The sequence below is a fragment of the Octodon degus genome, unplaced genomic scaffold, assembly GCF_000260255.1.
Source record: "Octodon degus isolate 3935 unplaced genomic scaffold, OctDeg1.0 scaffold00127, whole genome shotgun sequence".
In the NCBI taxonomy this organism is placed as follows: domain Eukaryota; kingdom Metazoa; phylum Chordata; class Mammalia; order Rodentia; family Octodontidae; genus Octodon; species Octodon degus.
This window is the reverse complement of record NW_004524703.1, coordinates 1,159,899-1,171,245: the sequence shown is the minus strand read 5'-3', so window position 1 is coordinate 1,171,245 and position 11,347 is coordinate 1,159,899. Positions and strand designations below refer to the sequence as shown.

Here is an 11,347-nt window from a genome sequence, read left to right as displayed (position 1 = left end):
CAATCTATGCACTGATACATATTTGGATTATGTCCATCTCTTGGCTACCATGCACTGAACACAAGAATTTAAATAAAACAAGTGCCAGAGGCAGTAGGCTGGCTAGGTGGGGGCGGGTGGACATCTTGGAATCTGGAGAGTGACCGGGCCGTCTGAGTAGGGGGCCGTGGATTCGGACACCAGGTCTCTTCTCAAAGCAATGAGCCATGGACACTGAGCTGCTGCCATGACTGGAAGCTTATTCATATATAATCAGAAGGGCAAGTGCTCATCTCCTGGGTCTACCGAGATGACATCGGGAGGAACACAAGGATAATTTTGGGTCAACGTTCTCCATGCATGGCAGCAGGCGCCCAGCCCCATCACTAATATTGCTCTCACCAACTTCTTCCATGTTCAGTGTTCCAACATCTGACTGGCAGCTGTCACCAAGCAGAATGTCAACACTGCCATGGTCTTCAGATTCCTCTGCAAGATGTGTGACGTAATGGCTGCCTACTTTGGCAAGATCAGTGAGGAAAACATCAAGAGCAATTTTGTGCTTGTATACGAGCTGCTGGATGAGATCCTGGACTTTGGCTACCCTGAGAGTTCAGAGATAGGTGCTCTGGAAACTGTCATCACCCAACAGGGCATCAAGAGCCAGCATCAGACAAAAGAAGAGCAGTCCCAGATCACCAGCCAGGTGACAGGGCAGATTGGTTGGTGGTGAGAAAGCGTCAAGTATCGCCAGAATGAGCTCTTCGTGGAATGTGCTAGAGAGTGTGAACCTGCTCGTATCTCCACAGGGGCAGGTGCTGAGCGCCCATGTGTCAGGCCAGTTGTAATGAAGAGCTACCTAAATGGCATGCCTGAGTGCAAGTTCGGGATGAATGACAAGGTTGTCACTGAAAAGCAGGGTAAAGGCACAGCTGATGAAACAAGCAAGAGCAGGAAGCAACCAATTGCCATTGATGACTGCACCTTCCACCAGTGTGTGCGACTCAGCAAGTTTGACTCGGAACGCAGCATGAGCCTCATCCCACCAGTTGGAGAGTTGGAGCTAATGAGGTATCGCACCACCAACGACATCATCCTTCCTTTCTGGGTGATCCCACTCATGCGGGAAGTAGGATGCACCAGGCTAGAGGTCAAGGTAGTAATCAAGTCCAACTTCAAGTCCTCACCACTGGCCCAGAAGATCGAGGTGAGGATCCCGACCCCACAGCACAGAAGCGGAGTGCAGGCAATCTGCATGAGGGAGAAGGCCAAGTACAAGGCCAGTGAGAATGCCATTGTGTGGAAGATCAAGCGCATGACAGGCATGAAGGAATCACAGATCAGTGCAGAGATTGAGCTTCTGTCCACTAATGACAAGAAGTGGGCTCGACCCCCCATTTCCATGAACTTTGAGGTGCCATTCACACTTCCTGGCACTACCTGAAGGTGTTTGAACTAAAGTTGAACTACAGTGATCACAATGTCATCAAATTGGCCGCAGTGGCATTTATAAAACCCGCTGCTAGCTGCCTAGTGACAGCTGGCCCACCGCCCCACCCCACGTCTTCCACAGGTCCAGGTGCTGCTGGGTCACCGTGCATCAGTGTCTCCTCCCCGCTGCTTCTCTGCCTTCCCTTTGCACCATCCCCTGAGCCTAGGTCTAGACTAACCACATAGCAAGTGGGACTGGCAGAGCCGTCCCTGAGCTCCCCCGGCAGGGCAGTTTTGGGTGGCTCCTGCTCTCCATCCATCTGTCCTGACCCAGTGCCGGGCTCTGAGTTCTGTGACCAAAGCCAGGTGGGCCCCCTGTCCTCTCCACTCCTGTGGCCATTCCTGTGGAGTGGGAGGGTTGGCTGCCCCTCACCTCAGAGCCCCCTAAAGGCCAGTAATGGATCCCCAGTCCTCAGTCCTTACTCTGCTTTAGGATCGTGTGCACTTCATTTTGTACACATCTCACTTCGTCCAGTTATAAACCCAATAAACTCTGTAGAGTGGAAAACAACAACAACAAACAAACAAACAAAAAACAAGTGTCAGGCCCACTCACACAGACACCATTATGGACAAGAGCTCTGTAAAAGAGAAACAAGAGGGGCCTGCCTGTTAGCTCAGTTGTTTAAGCACCTGCTCATGCAAATGCAGTCAGGTGCAGGATACCGTGGTTCAGTCCCCACCTTTACCTGCCTTACTAGACTGGCCTTTAAGGCAGGTGAGCCAGCCCGAGAGAGAGAGAGAGAGAGAGAGAGAGAGAGAGAGAGAGAGAGAGAGAGAGAGAGGCAGGGAACCGATGACCACACACAAGGGAGATAGGGAGGAGGGGCTTGAGCTTCTATGCCTCTTAGAAGCAGGCCCAAACTTCTGTCCAGTCCAGCCTCTCATTCTGAAAATGTGGGAGCTGTGAGGTAGTCTCCAGGTGGAAGGAAGTTCAGGGGATGGCAACAGGGCCAGCCCAGGTGAAGCCCAGGCCTCACAGCGCCCATAAAGGTCCATCCAATCAGTCACAGGAGCTGCTTTGTAAGAACTACATGGCCCTGTAACTTCTCTCCATCTCAACTTCACCACCAAGTTCTCTGGAGGACAGCCAGTCCCTTAAAAGCATTCTTTCACCATACACTAAGCAATGGACACATTTTGCTGTGACTTAGTTAATGGCAGCAGAGGAGGCAGCCTTTGAGGTGTGGAGAAGTGCAAACAAGTGGCCTAATGAAATGGTTCTTGTGACCAAATGCTGTCCCCATCTCTCAATGGCAAGAGGAACATAATTTTGTTTGATGATGGCTGTGACAGAGGAGCACTATGATGTGGAGGATGAGATGTAACAGGTGGGGGGGAATCACTGTTTTGGGGTGTCCAGTGTCCTTTCAGGTGAACATGAGGGGCAAGGAGCCCTTGCATAAAAAGGCAGGGCCGTGGAAATGGCAGTGTCCTATCCTATGTAGGACTGGGCCTTGCTGGACTCTGTCAGGGTCAGAAGTGAGGTCAGTGTGATGGAGCCTGAGGGCAGGGACCAGGTGGAGGTGGGCGTGGCTCACATGTGAGGGGCACTCGAGATGGTGGATCTCTGGGAGGGAAACTGGTGCCATCTGCACAGAATACTAGGTGAAGGGGCAGGAGAGATAGGGAAAGCATGGTGGGATGCCAGGTGCCCAGGAGCTATGCGTGCCAGGTCAACAGCTGGGGGCACTGTGGGTAGCAGAACTGAAACCTTCTCCCAAAGGCAGTGAGAAAAGAAACCTCTAATTCCTAAGTGGACAAAGAGCCAGAACAGAACGCAAGTGATGGGCATCAGCTAGGAAACTGAGAGGACAGAAAGGAGCCGTGTCCATCACACCAGGCAGGTCCGCAACTTCAGGACATCCTCGTAGGGACAGTCCAGGGCCTCCCCAGAGAAAGCTCAGCAATGCCATGGTCAGGCAGAAAACTGACTCTACATCATACCAGGAGGCAGTTTTTCTTGACTCAGGTAGGGGCATCATGTCTCCTGATGCCTTCTTTTCCAAGAGAGGTTCCAGGTCCCTGAGAAAGATATTCTGGGTCCCACAGCTGGTAAAGGCCTCTCTAATCTTCAAAAGGATTTTACACGCCTTTCATGGAAAGGAGGAAATACTGAGACCAGCTTTCCAAGGTCAAAGCTCTGGGAAAAATGGTGTGAGGATCTCTGGCCCCACTTTCAACAGGGAAAAATAAGACTCTTGTAACTAACATTTGTCTTGGCAGCGTCCGTGAAGCATTGGAATCACTTGGGGCTAAGGGAGGGTCCTGGCAGGAGGCTGTTGGCTCAGGAGGCTGCAACTGAGTCCAGGGGAAAAGGGTAGGGAGGCCAAAGGGCAGGGCCAGGCAGTGAGTGCCTCAGACTCAAGTCGGCCAGAGGGTGGCGGCCCTTGCCTTTACAATGCAGTTAGCATAGCTCTGCTGCCATCCGCTGGACGAAGCCATCTCCCCACAAAGCACACAGAAGGAACAGTAAAGTGGGCAGCCTGGGCGCCAGGCTGGAGTTTGGCGCTTCCTCCCCCTCTGCCTCCCTTCCTCCCTCTCTTCTTCCATTATTTCTTTCCTTCTTTCCTTCTTCCTGCCTTCTTCTATGATTCTTTTTATTGTGGCAAAATAGACAATGAAATGTGATATTTTAGTAACTTCTAAGTGTACAGTTCCATGACAATAAAGTACATTTGCACTGTTATGTAATCATCACTATTACCCATTTCTAGAACCTTTTCTTCACCCTAAATAGAAAGTCTGTACCTATTACACATTAACTCCCCATTTTCCTCCTCTCCCTGTTGCTGGTAACTTCTACTAGGCTACTTTCTGTCTCAATGATTCGATTATTCCTGATAACTCATATAGGTAGAATTATGTAATATTTGTGCTTTTTGATGGTTTATTTCACTTGTGGCCCTCCTTAAGATTTTTCCATGACATAGCATCTGTCAGAATTGCCTTCCCCCGAAATGCTGAATAATAGCCATCACATAGATCGATCATGTGCACAGACCACGTGCTATATTTTGGTGTACAGCTATCATGGAAAACAGTATGGCACTTCCTCAAGAAATTGAAAATATAACTATTTGACCCAGCAGGTCCACACCTAGTTGTTGTTTTATTTTATTTTATTTTCATTATTTTTGTTTTGGTATCAGGGATTGAACTCAGGACTTGTGTTTGCCAGGAAGGCACTTATGCCGCTGAGCTATCTCCCTGGCCTTCCACATCTGGTATATATCCAAAGGAAATGAAAACAATATGTTGGAAAGAAGTCTGTACTCTTATTTAGACGTTTATGGCAGTGCGATTCACAATAGTCAATATCTGGAATCAACCTGGGAATCCATCCATTGTGTTAAATGAGAGAAAGCAGGTACAGAAAGCAGAATGCTTTCTTATGTTACCTACATCAGGCCCCAGACAAATCCCTGAAGCAGGGATGTTTCTGCTGGGAATTGGCAGGCCATAGAGATGTGTTAGACAGGTTCACTGACCTAAGGGAATGAGATAGAATGTGAGAGGATGCGCATGTTCTGAGAGAGGCAGATTGCAGAGCAGTTCCTACCTTCTCATCTTGTTCTTAGGCCCAGCCTGCTGCTTGGCCAAGAACCATGGGAGGCTGTGGCGTCCAGTGCTTGGAAATTCTCAGCCAGTGGGGTCATCTTAGCACCGTGGGTATTATTTTATTGATGATATCTTCATGCATACATATATGACCTCTCCAACATGATGTCACACCCTGGAAGGCAGAAGTCCTTTTCCAAGGTCTCCCAGCCCCAGAGCAGCTCTGTATATGGCTTGCGTCTTGAATAATCATTCACAGAGGATGAGATTCATTGATTCCTATAGTGGTAGAACTTGTCATTGTCCACTCAGGCCTGGTGTCTTTGGGGGACCTCTGCCCCCTCCTTTGTTATTTGCTTAGGGTGCTTATTTGTTCTTGTACCTGCACTGGTTATTTGAATTTTACCAAAAATGGTGTGTGTCACTTAGGTTTGCATACTTGATGACACAAAGCTGCACATCCTACCCTCCCTCTAGTTCTAACCTCCTCTGTGGCCACAGTCTATTTGCATGTGCTTAGTCAATATTTATGGCCAGTCTGCTTCACAATTTTAGGGTATAGCCATGAAGAATAGCTCAGTGAGGTCCTCAGGCATTTGGTTTCTGGGAACACCTCTGGGATTCATGATTCAGATGTTTGGTGTCCTGAGGGTCCCCTGGCCTAGGGGTTCCCATAGGGCTGAAGACGTAAGAAGCAATCCTGTAAGGGTGTTGTTAATGTCTGGAGCAGGGAGCGAAGGTATCATGTCTTCATCTAGCCAGAATCCTTGGGAGTGTCGCTTTGGGTATCAGGATCATCACGGAGCCCACTGTGAGACCTGAGGGCTCTCTAAAGCATGTGCCACCATTCACCACCTGCGGTGTGGGCAACAGAAAGGGTGAGCTGGACCCAGAAGGTGGCTGTCACCATGAGGGCATGGGGGACTTCCAGGCTCCCTGCCCAGGTCCCTTGCTCTTCTCTTAGGTGATCCAGGTGTCTTGTTGGATAGAACTGGGAGCACAGAGAAAATAGAGGTGGACAAAAATGGTGTCCCTCAGAGAGGCCCTGCTGTGAGTGAGATGGGTCTGGTGTCATCTGGCGCTCTGTGATCTTCTCAATGTGGATGATGTACGTCGAGGACCCTTGGCTGGACTGTGGGGCAGGGATGTGTGGCAAGGATGAAGGAAGAGATGCTGGCACCTGGGGGTCCCCTGCTGCTGGGTGAGGATGTGGCAAAGTGGTGTAAGAGGTCAGGGTTTAAACGCTGTATGTGCACATTGATGGGGCCCTCTCCCACCCCACCAGCAGGGGACATCTCAGGCAGGTCCTCACTTCCAACCACTGACCATTTGCCATCAAGCCATGTGTAAGGCATCTAGTGCTGCCCATTCTGAGAGGAGCAGAGCGAGTGTCGTGGAACCTCATAGAATGCTCAGCCAGGGTGTGTCATCTACAGAGCCCTGTGTCCCAGCGACAGTAACCTTTCCTCCTAGTCCCACCGTGATGGTCCTGCCCCACCCGGAACCTCCTGTCCTTCTGGTGTGCAGTGGGAAGACACTAGTATTTGTCTTTCCGAATGTTTTGCTGCGCTTTCCACAGACCTATTAGGCACAGTGCAGCGGCCAGGGTCACTGTTTAGTAATTAAACAAACACTATTCTTGAAGCCAGTTTTTGCAGGAGAAGCACATGAGGCCCATGAGGACAGCACACATCATCAAAGCATGGCTCTCCACTGGGAAGAGGTGATAATATTTTCCACTGGGACAGCCACAGCTTATCTAAACTTGCTATGTGACAAGCAGAGTGTCCTCTGTAGACTTTCCCAGCTGTGAGCACCAAGGCAAACAGAGTTCGGGCCAGGGACATGTTGCTTAGTAGTATGTGAGCAAATACATCCGAGTGGACAGAGTCTTGGAAGTGGAGTTTCCTTTAGTCACAGGAATTGACTTCCCCAGCCCCACGACTGGAGCACCCTCCAGCAAGAGCACACCTAGGACACCAGAGGACTGGCCACATCAAATACAAATATTCAGATTTGTGGGATTGCTGATGAATTTCCATTGGAAAGGTGTTTTCTGGAGTAAGACCCATTAAACCGATGTAATTTCTTATCAATTTTTTATTTTTTATTTTTTATTTTTTTGCCAAACCGGGGATTGAACTCAGGCCCTTGTGCTTGCCAGAGAAGCACTTATCCACTGAGTCATCTACCCGGCCCCTTTTTACTTTTTTTTTTTAACCTTCAATCTACTTTTTTTTTTTTTTTTTGGTGGAACTGGGGATTGAACTCAGGCCCTTGCACTTACCAGGGAAGCTCTTATTCTACTGAGCCATTTCCCCGGCCCTCAATTTTTATGTAGTAGTGTTTCACCCTTTTTATTTTCCAAGTTAATAAAGAATTTTCCATATTCATTTCTCAAAAGTAATTTTTATGGGAATAAATTCTTCTTTTTTTTTTTTCTTTTGTATTTTAGGGAAGTTGTCTACAGGATGTTCAGGGTCTCACTACTAGATTGGACTCATAGTGATCCGCCTGTGTTCAGCCTCCCAAAGAGCTGGGATTACAGGCGCACGACACCATGCCCAACCTCAATTGCTATCTCAGCATGGCCTGGGGGCAGGGCCGGCATGCCCCCTCCCAGCCCCCCCAGCCCCCCCAACCTTCTTGCAGGCACTTTAATTCCCTGAGCTATTTGGCCAGCCCTGGGATATTCAAGAAATTCTTCTTGAATAGAGTAATCAGTTACCCATTGTCTTTGGGTTTTTTTGTTTTTTGTTTTCAAAGTTTTATTGATAAACATATAGCAATGAGACAGTTTCAAATCAAATCGAAAGTACAGTTTCAACAAATAATACACTGCATATATTCTTCTTAGTGGTTAATTGCTGTACAAGATGCAGACTTGTGATCCTATTTACAAACACCATTAGAAAAAATCATTCTATTCATTAAGAGAATGCAACTATGTATCTATCCCAACCACTTTGAATACACAGATACAAAATGGACATTCATAGTTATACCCCATTTTTTTAAGTTCCGTTATTGAATATTATAGGTGTGTAAACTCAGCAAAATATTCTAAAAGAGTCCAGTAGCCCATAATAGCATTGGGTCTTCTGTTTAACTGGCAATGTCAGAAATTATTGACCTGAGTTCCCCACAGCTCAACATAACAGCATGGCTTTACTTCCTATATTTCGTCTTCATACTTCTCTACTGGATGGTTAAGACCAAGGTAAAGCAGGACCTGTGCAACAAGAGTTGTAGCTTTTTGGTCTGAGAAGGTCAGTGAAATCCCCTCAGGATTTATCCTGAAATCCTGTACCTCAGATTGTAGAACCTTTGTCAGTGCAGCCATGTGGATGAGTCACGGCCATTGCTTGGCCAATGTGCTCTCTGTGAAAGCCTGAGAGAGTGTCTTCTCCCCATGTGACTCTCCTTAGGCACACTGTACATCATCGATCACTTTCCTCTTTGGCCCCATAATCTTCTTGATCAGAAAATTTGGGACACTACCAAGGTACATGACATTACAGTACAAGTTCTCATATGTCCTGAGTCTTAATACCCATTGTCTTTGTTCAGTACATAACTAGTGTCACCGAAAGCTTCCTTACACAGCCGCTTCCCAAACTGCCCTGGCTTCTGCCTCTCCCCACAGCCAAGTTCCATGTCCCAGGCTCAGATGTGGTCCATTTAAATTTTTGCGGTAATGTACTTCATTTATGTATTTATTGTTTCTGTATTTAGGACAGACAGGGTCTAAGGGTCTATAGGGTCTCACTACATAGATTGGACTTGTACTGATTCTGTTTTCAGCTTCCCCAGTGCTGAGATTACAGGGGTGCCACCATGCCCAGTCACAATGGCTGTCTTAGCGCACCCCCAGGGGTGGGGCTGGCATGGCACATGGGGAATGAGACCCTGGCCACTGCACTGTGCCTAAGCAGGTGCTTTAGTCCACTGAGCTATCTGGCCAGCCCCTACATACTTCAAGTCAAGTTCAGTCAGTGATATAGCCTGTGATGTGCAGTTCTAGCCATTGTGTGGACAGTAGACGTCCTCTGGGAATCAGATAGGATTCACTGCCTCATTGTTTCAGTGTGATTATGCTTGCAGTTCCCTGAACTTGTAGGAATTAGATAGGGAAATCTAATTAGATAGACACTACCCTCACTTCCTGCTCCAGACATTAACAACAGCCTTAAAAGAATTTCTTCTTACAGTCTTCAGCCCTTTGGGGACGCCTAGGCAAGGGGACCCTCAGGATATCAAGCGTCTGAATCAAGAATCCCAGATGCGTTCCTGGGAACCAAATGCCTGAGGACCTCACTGAGGACCTTCATGGCTATACCCTAAAACTGTCAACCAGACTGGCAGCAAATATTGACTGAGCACATGCAAATAACTGTGGCTATAGAGAGGTTAGAGATAGAGAAAGGGTACAATGTACAGCTTGTGTCATTGAGTATGACACCTCCTAGGAGGAATTAGATAATAAAATCACACATTGAACAAATGCTGTGAATACAGGACCCAGTACCAAGCTAATTTTATGTGAAAGGACAATGGACAAATACAACCCAGGTACCTCTGTCACTGACACCTTGACCCAACAAAAGTGATCAATACCCAAAGCTCAGTCTGTGAACGACCAGGCGAGGCACAGCTTAGGTTGTGCAGCTGATACATTTGTGGAGTATTTAATGAGTTCCAATAACTTCCAATAAAACTTTATTTCTACAGGTGAGACCCACATGTAGCAGATGGGCAGCTGTGTGCTGGCCCCTGGACTAGAAGAAGATTCACTCTACTGTTCGTTTTGTAAGAGTATCTTTCTTGTCAGGATCGACCATGGACTGCCGTGCACAGAGATTTCCTGGCTTGATGCTTTCCCTCCATTTGGTTTGGCAGGCCCACAGCAGGTAGGAATAGCTCTGTATACCAACACTGTGCGTGTTGCCTTTAGGTGAGGGCTCTTTTGTTCAATTCAGATAGAGATCATATATCTGCAATGTGTGTCTCCAGTCGCTGCTCCACGCCCCGAGTCCCCTGCCCTCACCCTCAGCGTCACAGGCAGCCGTCCCTATCTACACAGTAGTCAAAGCTGATGGTCTCCTTGGCAGCTTTCTGGGCCCCCCCAGTAGCTTCCACTGCCTCTCAGGGGCTCTCTGCATGTCCCTAATGTCCAGTTAGGTCAACTGCTCATCCCCACCTCTGTTCTCTAGAAACTCTCGAAGCTGGCTGCTCTCAACTGACTGAAGACTGTGAGAGTTCCTTACACGACCAGGAGTGGGCCATGAACGCAGTTTGTGCATTCAGAGACCTACCTGAGGACCTCACAGTGGTAAGACACAGGGTCAGGGTGGGCTCACCTGACAGGTCTGACGTTCAAGGCAGCTTTTCCTGGAGCAGTAGAAGTTGGGAGAACATCGCTGTTCTCCAGAGCCCAGCTGTCTCACTGTAGCCTGGAGGCCCCAAAGTCACCTGGTGGTGGCAGGAGATACTGGGGAGAGTGACCTGGGCCACCCCTGAGGAGGATGGGTAGTGGGAAGGAGGGCAATGGCCTCTCTGGATGTTGGAAGGAGGAGGGGAGAGGAAGCAGCCTTGCATTTGTGTCACCATCATCAGGGGGTTCTTAGTGCTGTTCAAATGCTGCAGGCTCCAGTTAAGTACCACAAATGCCCCTGGGAGTGACTATGGGCGAGCTGACCATTTCCTGTCTTACTGAACAGGGAGGCAGCATGGTCACCCAGGCCTGGGTTGCAGGTTCACTAGGATGGAGCATGTTATACGATGAAATAGAAACTAAGGGCAGAAGAGACAGGACCCTGACCTTGCTTCTCAGCCCTGGCAGCGTCTGGGCTGGTACACAAGGTCTGGACTTTCCAGAGGCAATGGAAGCTACTGGGGAAGCCCCATTAAACTGCCAAGGGAGCCCTGAGCCTTGGCACTGCAGAGCTGATAGGGGCTGCTGGGAGCTGCTGGCTGTGACGTACAGCACTGTGCTGCTCTGCACTGAGATCACGGCACTGAAAGCAACACCAACTACAACAAGCATGAAAAGTAAAACTCGTAGCAAGAGGCCAAAAGTTAACAAGAAATAGACAATTTTTAATGGTATATAAATATATATTCCATTTTCTTTCTTTCTTTTTTTTTTTTTTTTGAAACAAGGTCTTGCTGTGTAGTTCAGGCTGGTCTTGAACTCGCTATGCAGCCTAGGTTGGCCAGAACTCACAGCAGTCCTCCTGCTTTACTTTGTGAATGCTGGGATGATAGGTGTGCATCACCAAGCCTGGCTAAACTAATCTTGAAGACTCCTCTGATC

At 48.3% G+C, this 11,347-nt stretch overlaps 1 pseudogene; it reads left to right on the top strand.

Annotated features, from left to right (window-relative positions):
• The first annotated feature begins 226 nt into the window (after positions 1 to 226).
• Positions 227 to 1,505, top strand: LOC101566219 (annotated as a pseudogene).
• The last annotated feature ends 9,842 nt before the right edge of the window (positions 1,506 to 11,347 follow it).